This window comes from Lathyrus oleraceus, chromosome 6 (assembly GCF_024323335.1).
Source record: "Lathyrus oleraceus cultivar Zhongwan6 chromosome 6, CAAS_Psat_ZW6_1.0, whole genome shotgun sequence".
Lineage (NCBI taxonomy): Eukaryota > Viridiplantae > Streptophyta > Magnoliopsida > Fabales > Fabaceae > Lathyrus > Lathyrus oleraceus.
Window position 1 is genome coordinate 208,054,474 of NC_066584.1, and position 22,929 is coordinate 208,077,402.

Below are 22,929 nucleotides of genomic sequence, written 5' to 3' on the forward strand. Positions count from 1 at the left end.
AACTTGTACATTCTTTTCTCATCATCCCATTCATGTTTGCACAATATGTCAAAAACAAATAAACATTTTTATACAACAAGTGTGAAAAGGGCTCCCTAGGAGTACCTAGGACGTGATGGGTGCCTAACACCTTCCCATTGCGTAATTTACCCCTTACCCAGATTCTCTGATCTTTTTCATTAGTTTTCTACATGTAAAACTTCTTAGGTTTTTGTTCGCTTTTTAACCAATCCTTAGGATAAATAAAAGTGCGGTGGCGACTCGAATTCATTGTATACTTTGCTTATGGTTTAATCAATAAATCATATAGCGACGAATACACCGCTACAGAAAAGTGGCGACTCTGCTGGGGATAACAGAAATCTTCCCTGGTGGTATTGCCTACTTTTCACCCTTGTTGTATGATATTTGTTTATGTGTTATTTGACATATTTTTGTACAATTTGGGATAACTGTATTGATTGTAATGTTTGAATTGCTTGATATACAATTGTTGTTTGCTTTGGTGATCTGTGAGATGAGTTCTATACCCGAACTCGAGTGCACTCTAGGATAGGAGAATGGCGTAGTCTTGTTGACTGGTGTGGAGTATTCCTTAGCCAGTTGACTTGCGAGTCCATTCACTTGGTGGAGGTCATGTTGGATTAATAATGTCACACAAGTTATTTGTGGTTAGGCATTATTCGTTCAATCATGTGCCTTAGAAGCCAAGGACCTTAGTTTACCAAACCCATCTTGGCCTATTTTTAGGACGTAGTGCGGAGGTCGTTCAGATGTAAGATCTGATGCGATTGTTACGCGATACTACACTCATAAGAGTCTCTCTTGAGAATATTTTTGGAATACGAGTATTCGTTCCTCCGATAATATCCGAGAGATGGGACGATGATTATGGGAACCTCTGGTAGAACATGTCTGGCAGGTTTAAACCCTAGTACACTCCCTTTGGGTGGTTCTTAACCGAGACTCCATGCTCGTGACTCTCAGCAAACCCGTGATTCGTGGTTGAGTCATTCAAACATCGTTAATATCAATGGAACTTGGGCGTTGATAAGGTGTAAAACCATAATCCGCAAAAATGGATGATTGATATTAAGGATGTTAGAGCCGGTTCACGTACCGTTAATATCAATGGAACTTGGGTGTCGATAAGGTGAAAACCTAAATCCACCAAAATGGATGATTGATATTAGGGATACAATGAGCTTTCCCACGACCTTTGTTTGGTGTGCTTTGCTTGATCCTTGAGTGTGATTGTTGCATACATGCATTCGCGCATTCATCTGCATCCATATCATCAGATAAAAAGAAAATTTTCAAGGAACTCAAAGGAGTTTATTTGCAAAAGTTTTCAAACATGGAAAAACCGGAAAAAAAATTTCACCTGATATATCTGATGAGATATTCTCATATATGATCAAAATGCTTAAATATTTCAAAGTTTGCAAATAAAACCCTTGAGTCTCCTTTGAAGTAAAAACCAAGCATATGCACAAACACTTCATGCATCATTTGCATAAGCGGGTGTTTTGTTCCGGTCTCCCATCCAGTGGTCTGACCCTGCGATCTTCATTTATTTTGAAGACGCACTTCGCCGGTACTACACCAGAGCCAACTCTGCCAGATCGATGGATCATCCTGAGCGAGAGAGCTGTGAACTCAGAGAGAATTTGCCAGACTAAGTGCTGTTGATGGATTTATTCCTAGACAATAGATCCCGGGCTGGCATTGGCTACTATTCTAGGGCATATAATGAGCAAGGTCTGTTCACAAGTGGAGGATTCATCCATGATGATCAACCTGAAGAAGAAGCTGCTGCTATCTTGGAAGAGGATGCAGAAGATCTGAACAATTTCATCATACCTGGTGGTGTCTGCCACAATTGGGTCGCTGTGGATGTTCCTACGGTCATTCATAAGTCAACGTGATTTGTTCACTTTGTTTAAAACCCTTCTCCCATGCCAAAAGGAGAAGTGATGACATTGATTGGTAGCATATATACAATGATGTTTCATTCAATTAATACATTTTTAACATTTGTTTTTCCATTTGTTTTCACTTTTTGCTTTTTGCATGAAATCAGCGATCACAAAAAACCCTGAAAAACAAATAAAACAGCTTTTTCATCTGCATAAATGATTTGCTTGTTTAAATTCAAAGGCTTTTCGTTATCCAGAATCATTATGCAGGGATTTCTAAACCCATTGAACATAATGATCCAACGCCATCTCCCAATCTTGAATTCCTTGTATTCGAAGCAGAGGAAGATGATGTTGAAGGGGATTCCTTATGAGATTACCCGACTTCTCGAGCGCCAAAGGAGCTCATTCAGCTGTATCATGAGAATCAGCAAAACAGTCAAACTGGGGCATTACAAATGTAATGTAAAAAAAAGGAGAGAGGGTGAAAAAAGATGAAAAAATCAAAAATCAAAAAAAAAAATTTAATTTTTTTTCGAAAGAAAAAAGAAAAATTATACCCTCGAATCCCTAGTTGACTGACGCTGAATGGATTCAAAGTCGTTACGACCAGCTGAATCTGATTGAAGAGAAGCGATTGACTGCCATGTGCCATGGTCAGTTATATCAGCAGAGAATGAAGAAAGCATTCGATAAGAAGGTCAAGCCTCGTGTGTTTCGAGAAGGTGACCTCGTGCTCAAGAAAGTCTTGTCTTTCGTACCCGATTCCAGGGGCAAGTGGACTCCAAACTACGAGGGTCCATATGTTGTTAAGAGAGCCTTTTCAGGCGGTGCTTTGATGCTTACAACAATGGATGGGGAGGATTTCACTTGTCCTATGAATTCAGATGCAGTCAAGAAATACTTTGCCTAAAAAAAAAAGAGTATATGCAAATGAAAAACAGAATAGCTTGCTAAGTTGAAAACCCGAAAGGGCGGCTTAGGCAAAAATGAGCGTCTCGGTGGAGAACCTGCAAGGGCGATCCAGGCAAAAATTAGAGACTTGAAAAAGTATATTTGCATCCCGCTAGATTGAGTACCTCACCCTGGGGCAATCTAGGCAGAAATTAGGGATTTGGCAAGTAACTGCATCCTGACAAGACTTTCTGCTCCGCAACCGTCTTTCCGTCAGAGGATTCTCGATTCGTCGTCAACTGAAGCTTCGAATACATTGAGATTCAAATTGGTAGAGAAAGGATCATTATGTTCAATGTAGCCCCCTTCCAATATATATCACTGATTTCAAATTTGTACAGATCTATGGAGTCTTGCCATTTGCAGGCTACCATTCCATCAAATAAATTTGAGCTTTATCCAATTACTTGCATTCTTATTTGTTTCAATTCAACAAATGTTCTGCATGTTTTAATTGATAAAATGTCATTGTTTTAAAGAAATAAATTTTTTCAAATTGTTGTTTTAAACAGAGTGAATATTCACAATGATGAAAGGATACTTAGGGATGTCTCAGTGCTCTCCCGAGGGTGGTATGATTCCCAACAGGTAAGACCTTGGTTCATATTCCTGGCATTTGATTGTATCCTCTTTCTCCCGCTTTGCTGTTGGGGTTGTTCCCCAAGCAGAGATGTTGTTGAAGATTCAGTTTCTTCTCCAGCTGTGATCTCCCCAGCATGGTTGTTCTCCTTGTGGTAGATTCAGTGGTTGATGGATTGATATCCCGGTACCTTACCGCTTTCCTCAGCATTGTCGCAAGCGGAGCTGTTGGTGGGGTTGTTCCCCAGTATAGTCGCGAGCAGAGATGTTGTTGAAGACTTCGCGTTCTCCTCCAGCAGTAGTCTCTCCAGTGCAGTCGCCAGCGGAGTTGTTGTGTCTCTCCTTAGCATGGTTGCTTTCCATTTTTCCCAGCTTAGTCTGCAGAATGATTGTTGTGGCAGTTTCTGCCTGTTGAAAGCTCTCTCAATCCCCGAGTGGCTATTTGCAGAATCTACTTGTGTGATCCGTCAGATGTATGTTCTCCCCGAGTAGAGTGGCTTGTTGCAGAATCTACTTGTGTGGTGCTTTCTCCTTCAGTGGTTTGTGCTCTGAAAGGATAGTTGATAGCTTTTCCCCAGTAGAGTTGCTTGTGCAATCAGATTCTACTTGGATGATTCTCCTGCAGTGGGTTGTTCCCCGGAGTTTGTTTGGAGTTGCTTTTGCAGCAGTTTTTGGTTGTGCCATGAGCTCTTGTTTCTCAGCTGACGCTGGAATCCCCTGCAGATATCCTCAGGATTCTCCTGATCCATACAGATTGGTCTTGATGGCAGTTTTGCCTGTTGCGACTTTCTGTACCCTGTTTGGGTTGTCTATTGATCCATTGCTCAGAGATTTAGTGTATCCTGATCTCCTGATCCCCTGCAGTACCCGCAGATCTTTGCTTTACACCACGTGGATCTCTAGCAGATTGGCTTTCCAGTTGGGTTTTTCCCTGGAAGTATAGTACCGGGCGTTTGATTCCTGGGCCTGTTTGTGTTAGATATGTCTGTTTTGTCAGCATTCATCAAACATAAATCATGCATATTCATACCCATTCAGATATTCATGTTGCATTTTTTGCCATATACCTCTTGTTTGTTGTCTCCTGCTATGGGTGATATAGATCTCTCTATAGATCTTCCCAAGCAGATGTCGGGTGGTTAATCTCTCCATATAGAGTCAGCCCATAAGCAAAAAGTGTCTGCTTTTCCTTCTGCAGTTCCCCACTGAGATATCTCCTCGTGGATGACGGTTTCTTCCGTTTCCTCCTAACACATATATTGGGATGGATGTTCCTATTGAGTTATATCCTCATAGGACGTGTTTTGATTCAGTCTGTCTTTTCGGATCAATCCCGAATCGGCGTTGTGTCAGCTGTTTCTTGTGCTTCCCTGTGGAAGAAATGAATGGTCTGCCCAGTAACCGGCATCAATTCATTTATCCCCAGCGGAGTTTTTTTGGGCCTCTACCCTTATACCGGTAGTTGTAAGTCCTTTGTTCCTTGCTTCTTGGCGGAATTTGTGGTTATATACCTTTTATTCCTCAAGCAAGAGTTGTTGGTCTTCTACCCAGTAGTCGGTAGTCGTAAATCCCATTTGCCTGCTCTCCAGTAGTTTGTGGTTTGTTATAAACCCTATTTTTGTTTCCCGTGCGGACTTGTGATTGTTCCCATCCCCACGCGGAGTTGTTGGTCTTCTACCCATTATTCGGTAGATGTAAACCCTAATTTGTGGTTATTACCACCAGAGTATGGCTACTACCCCGTATTCGGTAGTTGTAAGTCCTATCTTTTTTCCCCTAGCAGAGGTAACCTTTGTGGTTCATTCTGGTTAATGGTGGATTTTCTGTTGTTGTGGTTTTTATCCCCACACAGAGTTTGCGTTTCCCTGTGGAATAAGTTGAATAAGTGCTCAGTATTTGGCCTTCATTCATCCTATCCCCAGTGGAGTTTGTGGTCTTCTACCCCGTATTCGGTAGTTGTAAATCCCATGTTGTGATTGTTCTCCCCATCGGAGTTTGTACCTTGTGGTACAGTCGGATAATTGCCGGTTGCTAGCAATTTTATCCCAGCTGAGTCTTTGGTTCTACCCAGTAGTCGGTAGTGTTAACCTCTTGTTTCCTCAGCCAGATTTTTGGTATTCTACCCCGTATTCGGTAGTTGTAAACCCTAATTTCCCCTTTTGCAGGGTTAACCTTGTTGTTCATCCTAACCGATGATGGTTACTCTTTGTGGTTATCTTCATTCAATATTTGATTGATATTCCTCCCTTTGCTTCTGGATAATTGCCGGATGCTAGCAACTTATCCCCAGCAAGTTGTCTTCTGGATCATTGCCGTATGCTCGCAATGTTATCCCTTTTGAAGTTGCCAGTGGGTCTTTTCACCGTTTGCTAGTGATTTGTTCCCCGGATCATTGATTGTTTATCAATGTATCCCCAGCCAGTCCCTGTGGATAATTGCCGGATGCTTGCAATTCATTCCCAGTGGATCGCCTTTCATTTACCCGTTTGCTTGGTAATGATTTGTTGCTCCTTTTGATTGGTCATCTTTACATACCTAGTTGGTATCCCGATGCCTTTCTTTTCGGTCGGTTTATCCTTTGTTAACCCAGTAGCCGGTTGCGGATAATCTTCCATGCGAGTGTGTTATCCACGTTCTGACGGTAATGGATAATGTATCTCATGCACTCTTCAGTCGAAGCCTTTTGTGTTTCCCTAGTCGAGTAAGATTCGTTGTTTCCCTTTGCGGAGTCGAATATTTCTTTGTTGGATAATTGTCGGATGCTTGCAATTTATCCTATTTGAGTTGTCTTTCGTTTACCCGATTGCTTGGTATCGATTGTCTCTCTTTTTTGGTTAGTCACCTATTATATACTTCGGTATCTCTGGTGTCTCTTCCTTTTCGAGTATATTATTCACGGTCTGCCGGTAATGAATAATATGTCTCTTGCGCTCTTTGGTTGGAATCCTTTGTTGATCTTCCCCAGTAGAGTAAGATTCGTGTTCTTTGTAGAATCGAATATCCATCCTTTAACCAGTTTGTGTTTTGGATGATGAGTGTTTTGGCATATATACCAATCCACGTTTTCGGTAGATCACCTATTATATACTTCGGTATCCCTGGTGTTTCTTACCATGCGAGTGTATTATCTACGGTCTGCCGGTAATAGATAATATATCTCATGCGAGTATTCTATCCACGTTCCGACGGTAATGGATATTGTATCTCATGCACTCTTTGGGTTTGTGTCCCCAGTTGAGTAAGGTTTCGTTTTCCCGTTGTGGATTCGAATGTCCATCCTGTAAGTCGATTTGCTTTTTAAGCCCTCCTTTCGGATGATGAGTGTTTTGGCATATATACCAATTCACGTCCTTGGTTAGTCACCTATTATATACTTCGGTATCTCTGGTGTCTCTTCCTTTTCGAGTATATTATTCACGGTCTGCCGGTAATGAATAATATGTCTCATGCACTCTTGGGTCAATCTTTTGATTGTTTTATCCGCAGAGTAAGATTCATATTCCTTGTGGAATTGAATATCCATCCTATAAACGAGTCTGTTTCTCTAGCTCTCTTCAGGATGATGCGTGTCTTGGCATATATACCAATTCACGTTTCGGTCGGTCACCTATTATATACCTCGGTATCCCTGGTGTTCCCTCCTTTCTGCTCCCTATTATGACCTCGGTCCCCTGTGGAGTCAGATTTGCCTGAGTTTATGTACCTTTTTCAGGTCCTTCTCAGATGTTTGGATTGATTGATATCTCTCACCCTTATACCGGTCTTAGATATTCATTCTTCCCGAGTTTGTTGCCCTTATACCGGTGACATCTCATCCTTGGTTTCCCCTGGAAAGTCTTTTCTAGATTTCCTCAGCGGAGTTGTGTTTCTATTTGTGTTGCTGTATTGGTGTTATCCCTAGTACACGCATTTTGTGGGTCAGCTTGAGTCATTCCAATGGATGTGTTCCCTTTGGAATTGCTTCTCTCCCCAGTGTGAGTCCTTTCACTTCCCCAGTGAGGTCTCCAGTCTGATGTCTGTTATCCCTTAATCAGAGTCGTGTCTTGCGCACGTTGTGTCAGTTTTGTTTTCCCCAATTCCGAGTCGTGTCCTGCTCACGCTTTCTTTTTCTTTATTATCCCCAATAAGAGTCTTGTTAGAGTCTTTGTTCCTGGTGAGTGAATTACTCCGATGGGTCGTCGTTCCTTCTGTGTGAATTATATTCCCCACAGAGTTTGTGTCTTTTACATGCATACATTTGCATCATGAGGTCTCTTAGGGACCAAAATTTGTCTCATTACTGTTATTTAAGCCCATTCTACCGCGTCGAGATGAAGATTTCTAAACTTCACTTCTCCGGCTAGAATGACCTTAAATAGGGGCATCTGTAAGACCCCAATTTTGGCCCTAAGATCCCTCAAGGCATCATATCATATCATATCATTGCCTCAAGGATCATTGTGCACCTTTGCTTGCCTCCTAGTGGGTGGGTCATCTTGTGATTGTGATTCTTGATCACCAAGCATGTATTGCATTTGTATATCATTGCTTTTCATTTGTTTACTAACCAAAAGTACAAAAATATTGTCATCTAACCTTGTTACTTGCAGCTGAAGCAATCATCAGTCAATCAGTCAAGCAAGTCATTGAGCAATACATGGTGACCATTCTTGAAGAATTTGGGCACCATGATCATTCATTAAAAGTTCATATGAGTTGTGATATCATTTTGGATCAAGATCTCATGTGGTAGAGGCTTGAAATTCATCAGAACATGGCTCAGTCAACCAAAACCCTAGCAAAGTCAACTGTGGTCAACTGTGCATTTAATCAGGAATTGGAAGGTGTGAGATGGTTGGAAAGGTCTCATTCATGTCCATATAAGATTCATTTGGCATTTCAAAGATCAAGAGTGAAGGATTTGAGGTCAGACAAAAAGTTTCCCAAAATGGAAATGACCTGTAATTTTCACCTGCCAAAAATGGAAAGTCATTCTCCTCAAAATTACATATCCAAGAAAGCTTCAAATCAAAATTTGTCCAACATGAAAGTTGAAGATCTTGTTCTTGCCTTTCCAAAAAGTCCAAGAACACTCATTTCTCATCTATGGTTGGCATGTTATGATCAAATCATTTTCAAGAATTTTGGAATTTCAAAGTGGCATATCTTTCTAACCACTTGGCCAATTTGGATGATTCTTTTTTGAGCAAACCACATTTGATGTGTACTATCCAGATCCATCATCACATTTCATCAAAAACCTTCACATAAAAAGGTCATTTTTGAAGTGAACCATTTAATTTTGGGTTAAATACACTTTTCCCCCCTGTAATGTTAGCGAGTTTAGGATTACCCCCCTGTAAAAATATTTTTTGTAAACCCCCCCTTATGTTATGTAGATTCCTTCATAGAACCCCCTAATATCCAGGTGGCATGGAATCTAATAAGAGGTCCTACACCTGGCATATTTTTAATTTTGTTAAAGTGATTATGTGTCATTTTACACTTTTTAATTTCAAATACCCCCTTAGAAAATTAGGGTTTTGAAAATTAGGGTTCTGAACTAGAATCTTCTCCCTTTCTCACACTCCGCGCTTTCTTCCCTTCCCGCACCGCCCTCACTCCTCCGCCTCCGCCGCAGGTTCGTTTTCCGTCTCTTCTATTCCTACTTGTTTTGATCGTGTAAGCAACTGAATGAGTCATTTGATCGTGAAACGTAACGGTGTCTACATTACAGAGTTAGGAACTTGTTAGGAGATTAATTCGATTCAGAATTTGAGTTTTCATGTGTTTGTTGGAATATAGCTTGTGAAAATTTCTGTGATTCTGAACATAGTCTTTTGCATTGTGTAAGTGTTCGTGCCTTATAGACTCTTTTTGGATTAACAACTTAATTAATTAAGATTTTATAGTATAAGCACTTATCACATAAGTGCTTATGTAAAATTTGTTTCTATAACTAAAATAAATTCAAGTCAAACAATTTTCATTCAAGCTATAGCTATAAGATGTTTTTTAAGCTATGCTGCAGAGCTTATGAAAAATAGCTAAAAACAACTTATGAACGTGTCTTAAGCTGATTCTGTAAGCTCTTCCAAATAATTTTACAAGTGCTTATGCCAGTACTTAAATTCGAATAAGTCAATTCAAATAGACCTAAAGTCTTTCACGTATTGCTCTAGAGAGCAGTTATAATGTCGTTGATATTTTTTGCTTTATTGTTATTAATTTTTTTTCTGTCTTTTTCTTATGTTAGATCAAATATATGTCTCCTGTTAATGTGCTAAAATGCAATAGTGCTTCCATAATTAATTAAGAGTGTTTGACTGTATGTTGTGTTTTCTGTAAGCTCACTAGATGGAGCTGAGACCTTGTGCCTCTTTTATCATGTGTGTGATAGAGCTAAGACTTTGTGCTTCTTATATAATGGTTGTAGTTTTACACTTTGTGGTTTTATAACAATTGAGAACCACAAATTCATCCCTTCTCGGTCTGAATGTAGTATAAATAATGGGGGTTATGTGTATCATGTATGCATATTCCTTGTATGGGTCTTCTATAAGCATGTTTATACACCTACCGTTTTCAAGATCAATTGCATACCAGGACCAAAGTATTTGTTAGTTTTGTTCCTTTGAAATGGATGCAATCCTGGTCGGCTTCTCATAAATATATAGAAGAATTCATTTGATATCTTAAATTCTCCCTTTATTTCGATCGAACAACATATTTGACACCTTTTTTCTGAACTATGCTTTATTTTTGCTTTGTATAAGGAGCCATTGTATCAGTATTATAATTTATATGGCTTGTTTACCTTAAGTAAAAATGTTCTTTTTGTATGTGCAGCTTATAAATGAGGGGCAGAAGAGGGTTGTGATAACAGATAGGATGTGGGCAAGGTTACTGTCCTCCACCCATCAGCCCAGTTTTGTGAATCCTCTACATATCACAGAAGAGCAAAAGCAGAATGAACAGAACACATCAGAAGTAGAAGAAAGTGTGTTAAGTCATAGTTATAAATTATAATAATGCCTTTAAAATTGGCGAGTTACTTCAGCAGATTTAATGCTTGTAACAACAAATTACATAATTGACACAAGACAAACAGAACTATAGTATATCTATATTTACAAACTTCTGAAAGTGTCAAATTGTACATCTTACAAAACAAAGAGATCTGCACAATTTTAGCAGCTTGTTTTAATTGTATTTATCTACTGAATACTACATTAATAAACTCCTTCAGATTCTTGCATCCTACTATTTTAATATTTTCTAGACCTTCAGTTCCTAAAGCTTTTACTGCTTGCTTTGGTACTACACAGGTTTTGTAACCCAACTTTGCCAATGCGTGTACTCTTTTGTCGATTCTAGGAACCTGCATCATTAAAGAATCAAACAACCAGATTAATGCTCGATACAATAAATAAATAAACAAAAGTGTTACAATTTGGCCTGAAACAAAGAATGATTCTAAAAGCACGGCAACTAAACAACCATATCTATAGAAATACAAAGCATCCAAGACGGTGTCTTGGAATTTTCTCTAGGTTGCACAGTTTCAACAAGCTCAGTCAGCCTAAAATTCCTCAGTTTAAACAGATCCTATGCATGCTTCACAGTAGTTATTTCCTCTTAATTAGTTTTTCGCATGCCAAAGTAGATTTGTACAGCATTTTCGGAACCAGGTTTTGCCTTTAGCAGTAATTGGGTCCACAGTTATATCACAATCTCTGATGCAAAGTGAGGATGAATCAGTAAAATGCTTGACTTGCCGTATCACACTATCACATCATTAAACCTTGTAATATAAATATCAGGCATACAGCTATAAATTGAGGACATGAAACTTGTCTTTAAGTAGGAACATCTAACATCAGAAAGAACAAGCTCACCGTGCGAAGCTCTCCACTAAGACCAATTTCACCAATGAAAGCAATGCCCTTTGGAATAGGGTACTCCAAGAAACTGGAACCAAAAAAACACACAACTAAATGAAACAAAGATATAGAATGTTATATTGGAAAAAAAGGCGCACATGCAACAGTCCTAGTTAACTTATTTTCCAGACAAGGAGTTTAAAAGATGAACAATAACCCCCTCAATTCACATAATATATTAGCCATTTCAAACAAATTAGAATACCAACCTGCTGCAAATTGCAGCTGCTATTGCATGATCTCCAGCAGTCTCAGTCAATGTCAATCCACCCATTCTGCAATTTGAGACAAACACCACCAACAATTAATTTCGAAATCAAACTCAAAATAATAAAATGCTTCAAAATTGCTCACCATATAATTCCTGCATTTCCAAAATTTGCGACCGGGGTTTTCAATTGACTTGGAGACCAACAACTTCATGGTTTCATTGCATCCACATCTTGGTAAGTCGTTTCCAACTTCACTCGTGGAAGATGCCTTGCTGCCACCCATAACCCAGATGAAGGGGACACGGACGAAGATGAAGAGAGGGATGGATTTGGGGTAGGGATTTGGGATTTCACGAAGAGAGAGAGGGGGATGGATTTGGGAAGGGAACCCTAATTTCTAATTTATGCCATGCTGGAGATTCACATGTGAAAATAAAAAAATTAAAAAGCCACGTCTGAAATAAAAAACCAAGATTCCATGCCACCTGGATATTAAGGGGGTTCTATGAAGGAATCTACATAACATAAGGGGGGTATTGAAAAAATAACTTTACCAGGGGGGTAACCCTAAACTCGCTAACATTACAGGGGGATTTTCACACCAAACCAATTCTATTCACTTCTAAATGCAATTTGTGATGTGCTGCAAGCAGAAATTCACTATTCCATTGGTCTTAAGTGAAAAAGGGTAAAGTGGCCAAATGACATAACAAGCTTCCTTCACTAATCCAATTTGATTTGTGCTAATCATGTTTACCAGCTGGATTAAGAGGTGGTATAAGTTCCTAATCATAACAGAAAACTAGGGGGAACAATCATTTTTTCAGATCAAAATCCAAAATCTCACAAATTCTCTCAATTCTCTCAATTTTCACTCACACTTTTTTCAATTGTTCATCAAAGATTCTCCATCATTCGTGCTATTTCTGGTACTAATCTTCATCTGCAGGTAGATTAGAAGAACTGTTGAAGCAAGAAAGTGGAAAATCATCGAAGATCCTCACTGTTGAAACAAGCTCGTGTCCAGTAACAGTTGGAGATTTCTTGAAAATAGAGCACTGTTGAGCTGAATCTTCACCTCCAATCATCTTCTGCAGCATCCTAAGCCATCTGTTTCGCACCATTAAGCCCTGAAACGCGCGGAATCACGAGCTGCACATCACAAGGTAAAAATTCAAAGTCTCTAATTCTTGAAATTGATAGGTGGCTTAGGTAGATCGTGCAACATAGAGTAGAACGCAATTCGAATCATGCTAAACCATGCAGTATCGTATGAGATATTTGGATCTGAATATTTAGGTGTCAAAACTATTTTTGATCGTGTCTTTCTGTATGTTGAGTTCTGGATAATTTCACTGTTAGATTCATGATCCTTGTTGAATGCCGGTTCCAACCATATCAGGTTTGTTGATTTTCATGGAGATTTGTTCATAGTGATGATTTTCAGCCAAGAACATGAAGAACGCGTCCAATTTCTTTCCAAATTCGCGTGTTTGATCCGCTATGCCTGGCTTCGTTTCAAATTTTGTGTTTCCCGCGCGCCTTGGCCACTCCCACGCTGCCACTTCAATTAATAAAACGGGGCGTTTTTCCCCTGGCTGCGCTTAATTACTAAATTGCCACTGGCGCCAATTAACTCATTTAAATCATTCAATAATTATTTCATTTTTTAACCAAACTTCAAAAAATCATAATTAATTCACCTTTAATCCAAATTGCATGGGGATTTTTGTGTTGAGCTCCAAATTTCCTCTAGTTTTTTTTAGGCATGATAATGAAAGTTGTGCCTGGTGATTTTTTGGTTTTGCCTAGTGATCTTTGACATGTATGCTATATGTGTATGTTTTACCATTTCATTCATGGAATAATAATGCCTTATCCAATATGATTGAAATTTCACATGCTTGTTCTTGACTCTTTCCTGGTGATTTTGATGTATAGTTTGCTAATTTTGAGTTCCTGGTTAGAGAGATATGATGTGGTCTTTTTGAGTGTGACAATGTGTGTCACACTATGTTATGCCAAATTCATGAATTTTGTTTCCATTCTTATTGAATGCCATTTGCTCTGGATTTTTGCATGTGATTACATCTATATGTCTAGTTTAGCCATGATTTTTTGTAGGATTTGTTGATCAATTTCCTATTTGATTGGTAATTTTGTTTGCTGTTTACCATTTTGTGAACTTTTCTTGAGTAATCAACTTACATAGCTTGTGAAATTCTCATACCTTATCATAGGATGCTGAAATTTTTTGGATTGATTCTTAACATGTTTAATTCCATTTTGGCTTTGGAGTGACTCATTTATCTTATGTCATTTCTGTTTTACACTTGATTGAAGTTGGTGCTCAATTTGATACCATGTGTGAGCTTGTTTCTATATGCTTTGATTTGTTGATTTTCATTGACTTGGTTTCCATTATCCAAATGCTATGAAATTTGATATGCTGCTCATTGAATGTGTCCTGTTTGAGCTGGAATTTTTGTGGAATTTATTGAGCTGTTTTGATATTGGTTTGATTGTGATCATTCTGTTTGCTCCATTGTGATTCCAAAATGCATAGTTTAAAATGTTATGTGTATAAAATGCAATTGGAGAATATTTTGGATATGGGACCAACTGGAATTTATTCTTGTTTGTTAAATCTTGATTTTGATCAATTTTTACTTGCTGTTTTGAATTTTTCACCTCCTTTTGACCCTAGGCTTGTCCTAGTGGTCTTACCTCTCACATTTGAGTTGTTTTTTCAGGTTAAAGAAGCAAATGCTTTGAGGAATTTAATTCAAGTTGATTGATGTTGATTTATTTGATTGTGATGAACTAACTTGTTTCATTTTGTAGGATGCTAACTCATTCCATTTGAGTTTGTGATTTGCACACATGATTGATTGTGTTATCTGTTGGTTCATTAACTTGTCTGTTTTGACTTTGTGATTGGGATTCTGATTATATTTGATTGATTTCAGGTACCATAGTTGCTTTAGTTCCTTGAGAACTAGCTATTGCTTTGCTTTGCTTAAGCATTGAGGTAGACTCTTTTGTCTCCATGTAGTCTGGAAGACCTGGCTTGTTATTTAGCCAGGCAACTGTCTGAAGTCCTCCTTAAGAGGCGATGTTTGTGATTGTTTAATCTTGTCCCCAAGCAGGTAAAGACCTCATGTGAGGCAATTGGTAGACAAAAGAGATATGTAGCCTATCTCCTACTATTCTGTGAGTCACTCACATTGCTCACACCACATGTGTTGATGCATAGTGAGTAAAAGCCCAAGATCTATCGAGTCTAACTTGTGGAGAGAGTTCCATCTTTCTGAACTCCCACACCTTCTGATATTCAATGCTCTCCCTGACCAGGGATAAGAGTAATGAGGCACACCCCTCATATCCTTTCATCTGCTTCACCTTGGCTCTCAATGTCAAGGTTAAGAGCGCCATCTACCCTATTCCAGTTGACTTTTAAGTCAAACCCTTTGATTGAGCCTAATTGTTTGGTTATAGTGGGTGCTAAATGACTTTGTTTGATTGATTGCTTGTTGCATTTGTACATGTCTGCATGCTTGCCTTTGTGCACTTATCATCATTTATTTGTTCATTATTGCATGATCATCATTGCATATCCTTGTGGTTTGTTTGAAGTTTACCCATTGAGGACAATTGTAAGACCATATTCTGTGGCCATTGTTCCTAGGATTTGGAAGGGACAGAGTGTAAGACCATTTCACTTGGTCACTCATGTCCATTGCTTAATGCATTGTTTGTTTGTTGTATGTGAGGATGCAAGTGTAAGACCACGTTGTTGGCCCTTGTATTCCTATGATCATCCTTTGGAGGTTGGTATAAGTCCAGATAGATTGGCATCTGATATCCAAGTTTTGTTTTACTTTAGGAGGTTGGTGTAAACCCAGTTATTGGTATCCGACATCCACTTTTGCTTTGTGAGATTGGTATAAGACCATTGATGGCATCCGGTATCATTGTTTTGTTTTAGGAGATTGGAGTAAATCCATTTATTGGTATCCGATATCCGATTTTGTTTGTGAGATTGGTATAAGACCATTGATGGCCTCCGATATCACCTTGCTTTTATGTTGCTTACTTGCTCATTGCTTATTCCTAAGGACATACTTGAATCATCTTCTATATGATTTCAAGAGGTGAACCTTTCTAAGAAGTTTTACCTTCCATCATCCATACCCTCTTTATCCTAAACCTTTTCACACTTTGATTTCAAAAAACTTTGACTTGTTGTGCAAACATTCTCACCTCTTTTCAAATTAGAAACCTGGACCATAAGTCCTTGATTTTTTTTAAACTCCATTTCATAACACTTCTTTGAATCAATCTTAATCATACCCTGACCATATTTTGTGAATAATCATAATCAATTAACTTCACCCATTCAATTGTTTTGGCTTTGTCCATTGTTAATATGTTTTCATACATTAGCCTTAGGTTTTAATTACCATAGTGGTTGATGTAAATCTTACCTTATCCTTAGTGAGTTGATTGTAAGTCTTCCATACTTATTATAGGGTTAACCCCTCACTAGTATGTTGAAGCCGTCCTCGCATGGTGGATTGTTGATGTTGGTTGAGTTTTCTCCCATTGGTAATGAAAAGCCTTAGTGCTTGTGTTTTAAAATTGAACTCACTAATTTTTGGAAATCTTTTAGCCGAACTACGGCGTTTTGATCCTTACCTTTGATGGAAGGTACGTAGGCAACGGGTTCATCCGTTCAAACACAAAAATAACTAACTTGTACATTCTTTTCTCATCATCCCATTCATGTTTGCACAATATGTCAAAAACAAATAAACATTTTTATACAACAAGTGTGAAAAGGGCTCCCTAGGAGTACCTAGGACGTGATGGGTGCCTAACACCTTTCCATTGCGTAATTTACCCCTTACCCAGATTCTCTGATCTTTTTCATTAGTTTTCTACGTGTAAAACTTCTTAGGTTTTTGTTCGCTTTTTAACCAATCCTTAGGATAAATAAAAGTGCGGTGGCGACTCGAATTCATTGTATACTTTGCTTATGGTTTAATCAATAAATCATATAGCGACGAATACACCGCTACAATAAGTACAAGGGAAACACGTGTCCACTCAGTCATCTTGTGATGTATGCTCACAAGATGTCAACCCAAATAGATAATGATCAACTGCTGATTCACTACTTTCATGATAGCCTGACAGGTGTTGCGCTCCGCTGGTATATGGGGCTAGAGAGTGCAAGCATCCACACTTTCAATGAGCTTGGAGAGGCGTTTGTGAAACAGTATAAATACAACATGGATATGGCTCCAGACAGAGATCAGCTGAGGGCGATGTCTCAGAAAGACAAGGAGACCTTCAAGGAATATGCCCAGAGGTGGCGAGAATTGGCAGCTCAGATAGTGCGGCCCTTGGAGGAGAAGGAGATGACAAAGATATTTTTGAATACTCTGAGCTCTTTCTACTATGAGAGTATGATTTCTAGTGCTCCCTCATATTTTACCGAAATGGTAAATATGGGGATGAGGCTAGAAGAGGGAGTCTGTGAAGGACGGTTGTCCCGTGATGACAATTCGGCAAAGAAGTATGGAGGATTTGCCAGGAAGAAGAATGGGGAGACTCATGTTGTTTCTTCCCACACTAAAAGAAGGCCCTCTGTGAGGAGGAAAGACGTCCAACCAACTGTTAACCAACACCAGGTGGCTCATCGTCAACAACAACAGGCTTACCGGCCTCGCAATAATAACAACACCAACACCAGCAACTATGAGAGGAAGAGGGTGACCTTTGACCCGATTCCTATGACGTATGCTGAGTTGTATCCTTCCTTAATCGATAGGAAGTTGATAACTCCACAAGATCCTCCTGTTGTGCCAGCTAATCCCCAATGGTGGTACAAGCCCGAACTTCACTGTGTGTATCATTTCGGTGCTCCCGGACATGATGTGGAGAACTGTTTTCCTTTGAAGACCAAGGTGCAAGACCTTGTGAGGAGTGGGATACTATTATTTGAGGATGTAGGCCCAAATGTGAAGAAGAACCCATTGCCCGAGCATGGGAAAGCAGTTGTTAATATGGTTCAGGGGTGCCCTGGCAAATACAAAGTCCTTTATGTGAATGACATAAGGCAATCCTTGGTAGAGATGCATAATTTGTTGTGTGAGCACAATCATTATGGGCATGATCATGATAGATGCCAGGTGTGCACTGTCAATGAAAAAGGATGTCGTCAAGTGAGAAGGGACATACAAGAGATGACAGACCAAGGGATGATTGCGATACTTCAGAATCGTAATGAGGATGAAGTTGATGTTATCACTCCGATGTTTAAAATTCCTGATCCTATTTTCATTAAGTATGATGGCAGCAAGAAGATGTCGCCAACTCTTGTGATCAAGCCAGCAGGCCCTGTCCCGTATGTATCAGATAATGCGGTCCCGTAGCATTATAACATTGTTATGCTGGAAGATGGGAAGGAGGTGCCGTTGCCCTCAACCTCTGTCGTGAGTATTTCTGACGTTAGTGGAGTGACCCGTAATGGTCGTGTTTTCTCGGCTCAACCGAAATCCCATGAAGACGTCGTGAAGGGGGATGTTGTTAGTCCTGTTGGTCCCGTGGGGACTTCTTCTTCGAATCAAACTATTCCTGTTGTGAAGGGTGATGACCCTGTTGTTGTCAAATCTGTAAAAGCTCCTATCCTGGTTGGCCAGTCTGGCATGTTGAGAGAGGATGGTGATGAGATGCTGAGGCTCATCAAGAGGAGTGAGTATAATGTTGTGGAGCAGTTGCTTCAAACTCCGTCAAAGATATATGCCTTATCTTTGTTGATGAATTCAGAGCCATACCGTGAAGCGTTGCAAAGGGTGTTGAATGTGGAATACGGATCACGATGTCACGATTGAGCAGTTTGACAGCATTGTTGCAAATATAACTGCCTGCAACAATTTGAGCTTCTGTGATGATGATCTTCCCGAAGAGGGAAAAGACCACAATTTGGCTTTACATATATCTATGAACTGTAAAGACGATGCCTTGTCCAATGTGTTGGTGGACACCGGGTCATCACTTAATGTATTGCCAAAGTCCTTTCTTTCCAAACTTTCATATCAGGGGCCTCCCATGAGGCAAAGTGGAGTGGTAGTGAAAGCTTTTGATAGATCGCGTAAGACCGTGATCGGTGAATTAGACCTCCCGATCAAGATTGGACCTAGTGATTTCCATATCACTTTCCAGGTCATGGACATACATCTGTCATACAGTTGTTTGCTTGGTCGACCATGGATTCACGAGGCAGACGCCGTGACATCCACCCTACACCAAAAGTTGAAGTTCGTTAAGAACAAGAAGTTGGTGGTGATAGGGGGAGAGAAGGCTCTCTTGGTCAGCCATTTATCTTTCTTTTCCTACATTGATGCTGAGGATGAGGTTGGAACTCCGTTCCAAGCCTTATCTATTGCTGAGCCTTCTAGGAAAGGACTTTCTTCATTTGTCTCCAATAACGATGCAAAGTTGGCCATCGAGCATGGTGCAACTGATGGTTTGGGGAAAGTGATCAAGTTGGAAGAAAATAAGTCTCGGGCTAGTATAAGGTATTCTTCGGGTGTTTCTAATGATCTTGGGTTGTTTCAGAGTGGAGGTTTCATCCACACCGTTGAAGATCAAGAAGCTGCTGCCATCATCAAAGAAGATGAAGAGGAAGACCTTGGCAACTTTGTCATACCTGGAGGGATCTGCAATAATTGGGTCATTGTTGATGTTCCAACAGTTATCCATAAGTCAACGTAACATGTTCATTTTGTTTAAAAACCCTTCTCCCATGCCAAAAGGAGAAGTGAAGACATTGTTGGCATAATTGATTAATACAATGATATTCATTCAATAATCGCATGTTAAATGTTTCTTTTTCAAATTATTTTTCATTTTTTGCTTTTCGCATGAAATTGGTGATCACCGTAAAACCCTAAAAAAGAGAATAAAATCAATCTTCTCATCTGCATAATGATTTGCCTTGTTTGAATTCTGAAATCTCTGTTATACTCAAAATCATTATGCAGGTTAATCAAACCCATTGAACATAATGATCCAACACCATCTCCCAACTTTGAGTTCCCTGTATTTGAGGAAGAAGAAGATGATGTTGAATAGATTCCTGATGAGATCACCCGTCTGCTTGAGTACGAGGAGAAGATCATTCAACCGCATCTTGAGAATCTGGAAACAGTCAACTTAGGGTCTGAAGACTGCATTCGTGAAGTGAAGATTGGGGCACTCCTTGAAGAGTCTGTTAAGAAGGGGTTGATTGTGTTGCTACGAGAATATGTCAACGTCTTTTCCTGGTCGTATGAAAACATGCCTGGTCTGGATACTGATATCGTGCAATATTTCTTGCCGTTGAAGCCTGAGTGTGTGCTTGTGAAGCAAAAGCTCAGAAGAACTCATCCTGATATGGTAGTGAAGATTAAAGAAGAAGTTCAAAAGCAAATTGATGCAGGGGTTTCTGGTGACTTCTACATATCCTCAATGGGTGGCCAATATTGTGCCTGTACCTAAGAAAGATGGAAAAGTCCGAATGTGTGTGGATTACCATGACTTGAATAAAGCTAGTCCAAAAGATGATTTTCCTCTACCACACATTGATATGTTGGTAGACAATACGGCTAAATTTAATGTCTTTTTTATTTATGGACGGGTTTTCCGGTTATAATCAGATTAAAATGGCACCCGAGGATATGGAGAAGACAACATTCATCACACCTTGGGGAACATTTTGTTATCGAGTGATGCCCTTCGGTTTGAAGAACGCCGGAGCCACGTATCAATGTGCTATGACTACTTTGTTTCATGATATGATGCACAAGGAGATCGAGGTGTATGTTGACGATATGATTGCAAAGTCGAAAACGGAAGTTGAACATGTAGAACATTTGTTGAAGCTTTTCCAGCGTTTGAGGAAGTACAAACTCCGCCTGAATCCGACCAAGTGTACATTTGGAGTCCGTTCTGCCAAGTTATTGGGCTTTATTATCAGCGAGAGAGGTATTGAGGTTGATCCTTCCAAGGTCAAAGCAATACAAGAAATGTCTGCGCCCAAAACTGAGAAGCAAGTCTGAGGTTTTCTTGGTCGCTTGAATTACATTTCGAGATTTATATCCCACATGACTGCCACATGTGCGCCTATATTCAAGCTCCTCCGGAAAGATCAGCGTCATGATTGGACCGAAGATTTCCAAAAAGCTTTTGACAGTATCAAAGAGTATCTGTCCGAGCCTCTGATTCTATCTCCGCCTGTTGAAGGGAGACCATTGATTATGTACTTGACTGTGCTTGATGATTCCATGGGTTGTGTCCTTGGTCAGCAAGATGAATCAGGAAAGAAAGAGTATGCCATATACTACTTGAGTAAGAAGTTCACGACTGTGAGTCTCGGTACTCAATGCTTGAGAAGACATGTTGTGCTTTGGCTTGGGCTGCCAAGCGTTTACGCTAGTACATGTTGAATCATACAACTTGGTTGATATCCAAAATGGATCCGATCAAGTATATTTTTGAGAAGCCTGCTTTAACTGGGAGAATTTCCCGTTGGCAGATGTTGTTATCTGAGTATGATATTGAGTATCGAGCTCAAAAAGTTATTAAAGGTAGTATCTTGGCTGACCATTTGGCGCATCAACCAATTGAAGATTATCAGTCCGTGCAGTACGACTTCCCTGGTGAGGAGATTTTGTATTTGAAGATGAAAGATTTTGATGAGCCTACGCTCGAGGAAAGGCCAGAGCCTGGTTCCCGATGGGGTATGGTGTTCGATGGTGCTGTCAATCAGTATGGAAATGGTATTGGGGCAGTGATTATTACTCCTCAAGGCACACATTTTCCTTTTACAGCAAGGCTAACTTTCAAATGCACGAATAATATGGCGGAGTATGAGGAAGCTATTATGGGTTTGGAAGAATGTATTGATCTTAGGATCAAACATCTTGATGTTTATGGCGATTCGGCCCTTGTTGTTAATCAGATTAAGGTTGAATGGGAGACGAATCAGCCTGGCCTCATCCCATATAGAGATTATGCGAGGAGGATTTCAACTTTCTTTACTAAGGTTGACTTTCATCATATTCCTCGAGATGAGAATCAGATGGTGGATGCTCTCGCTAAGCTTGCTTCAATGATTGCTGTCAATTATTGGAATGAAGTCCCTAATATTACCGTGATGTGCTTGGATAGACCAGCTCATGTGTTTGCAGTTGAGGAAGTGAAAGATGATAAGCCATTGTATTATGATATCAAGTGCTTTCTCCAAAGTCAGATTTACCCACCTGGGGCATCTGCTAAAGATAAGAAGACTTTGATAAAATTATCTAGAAGTTTCTACCTTAATGGTGATGTGCTTTACAAGAGGAATTTTGACATGGTTCTGCTTAGATGCGTGGATAGACATGAAGCAAACCTGTTGATGACTGAAGTCCATGAGGGTTCATTTGGTACTCATTCCAATGGACATGTTATGGCTAAAAAGATGTTGAGAGCAAGCTACTATTGGCTGACAATGGAGTCTGACTGCTGCAAGTTTGTGAAGAGATGCCATAAGTGTCATATTTATGCAGACAAGATTCATGTTCCCCCGACACTTTTAAATGTTATTTCCTCACCATGGCCTTTCTCCATGTGGGGAATTGACATGATTGGCATGGTTGAGCCTAAGGCGTTGAACGGTCACCGTTTTATTCTAGTAGCCATTGATTACTTCACCAAGTGGGTTGAAGCGGCATCATATGCAAATGTGACTAGGCAGGTGGTTGTGAGGTTTATCAAGAACCAACTCATATGCCGATATGGTGTGCCAGACAAATTCATTACTGATAATGGATCTAACTTGAACAACAAGATGATGAAAAAGTTGTGTAGCGAATTCAAGATTGTACATCATAATTCTTCTCCCTATAGACCCAAGATGAATGGGGCTGTTGAAGCTGCTAACACGAACATCAAGAAGATTATTCAGAAGATGGTTGTTACGTACAAAGATTGGCATGAGATGCTACCATTTGCTTTGCATGGCTCTCTGTGAGACCCTAATTTTGACCCTAAGATCCCTCATGGCATCATATCATTGCTTATTGCATTTGTCTCAAGGATCATAGCATCTCGGCTTCTTTACCCCAGGGATGGAACTTGTGTGAGTTGGTTTGAGACCACCAAGCATGCTTGAATTGTATATTAATGCTTTTCTTATATTGTCTACTAACCAAAAGCATAAAAGTATGTCACTAACATCTTTTGTTTTGAAGCTCAAGCAGTCATGTGATCCAAGGCTCCTAGGAGGCCCCTATGCTCATTGACACGGCCAGA

General features: G+C 39.7%; 1 long non-coding RNA gene across 1 annotated transcript; it reads right to left on the bottom strand.

The window, feature by feature from the left end:
• Positions 1–10,535: 10,535 nt before the first annotated feature.
• On the bottom strand, positions 10,536–11,641 carry LOC127093517 (uncharacterized). Its single transcript, XR_007792561.1, has 3 exons — positions 11,584–11,641; positions 11,330–11,402; positions 10,536–10,812 (listed from the first exon to the last, which is right to left on the bottom strand). It is a non-coding gene; the product is annotated as an uncharacterized LOC127093517 (long non-coding RNA).
• Positions 11,642–22,929: the final 11,288 nt, after the last annotated feature.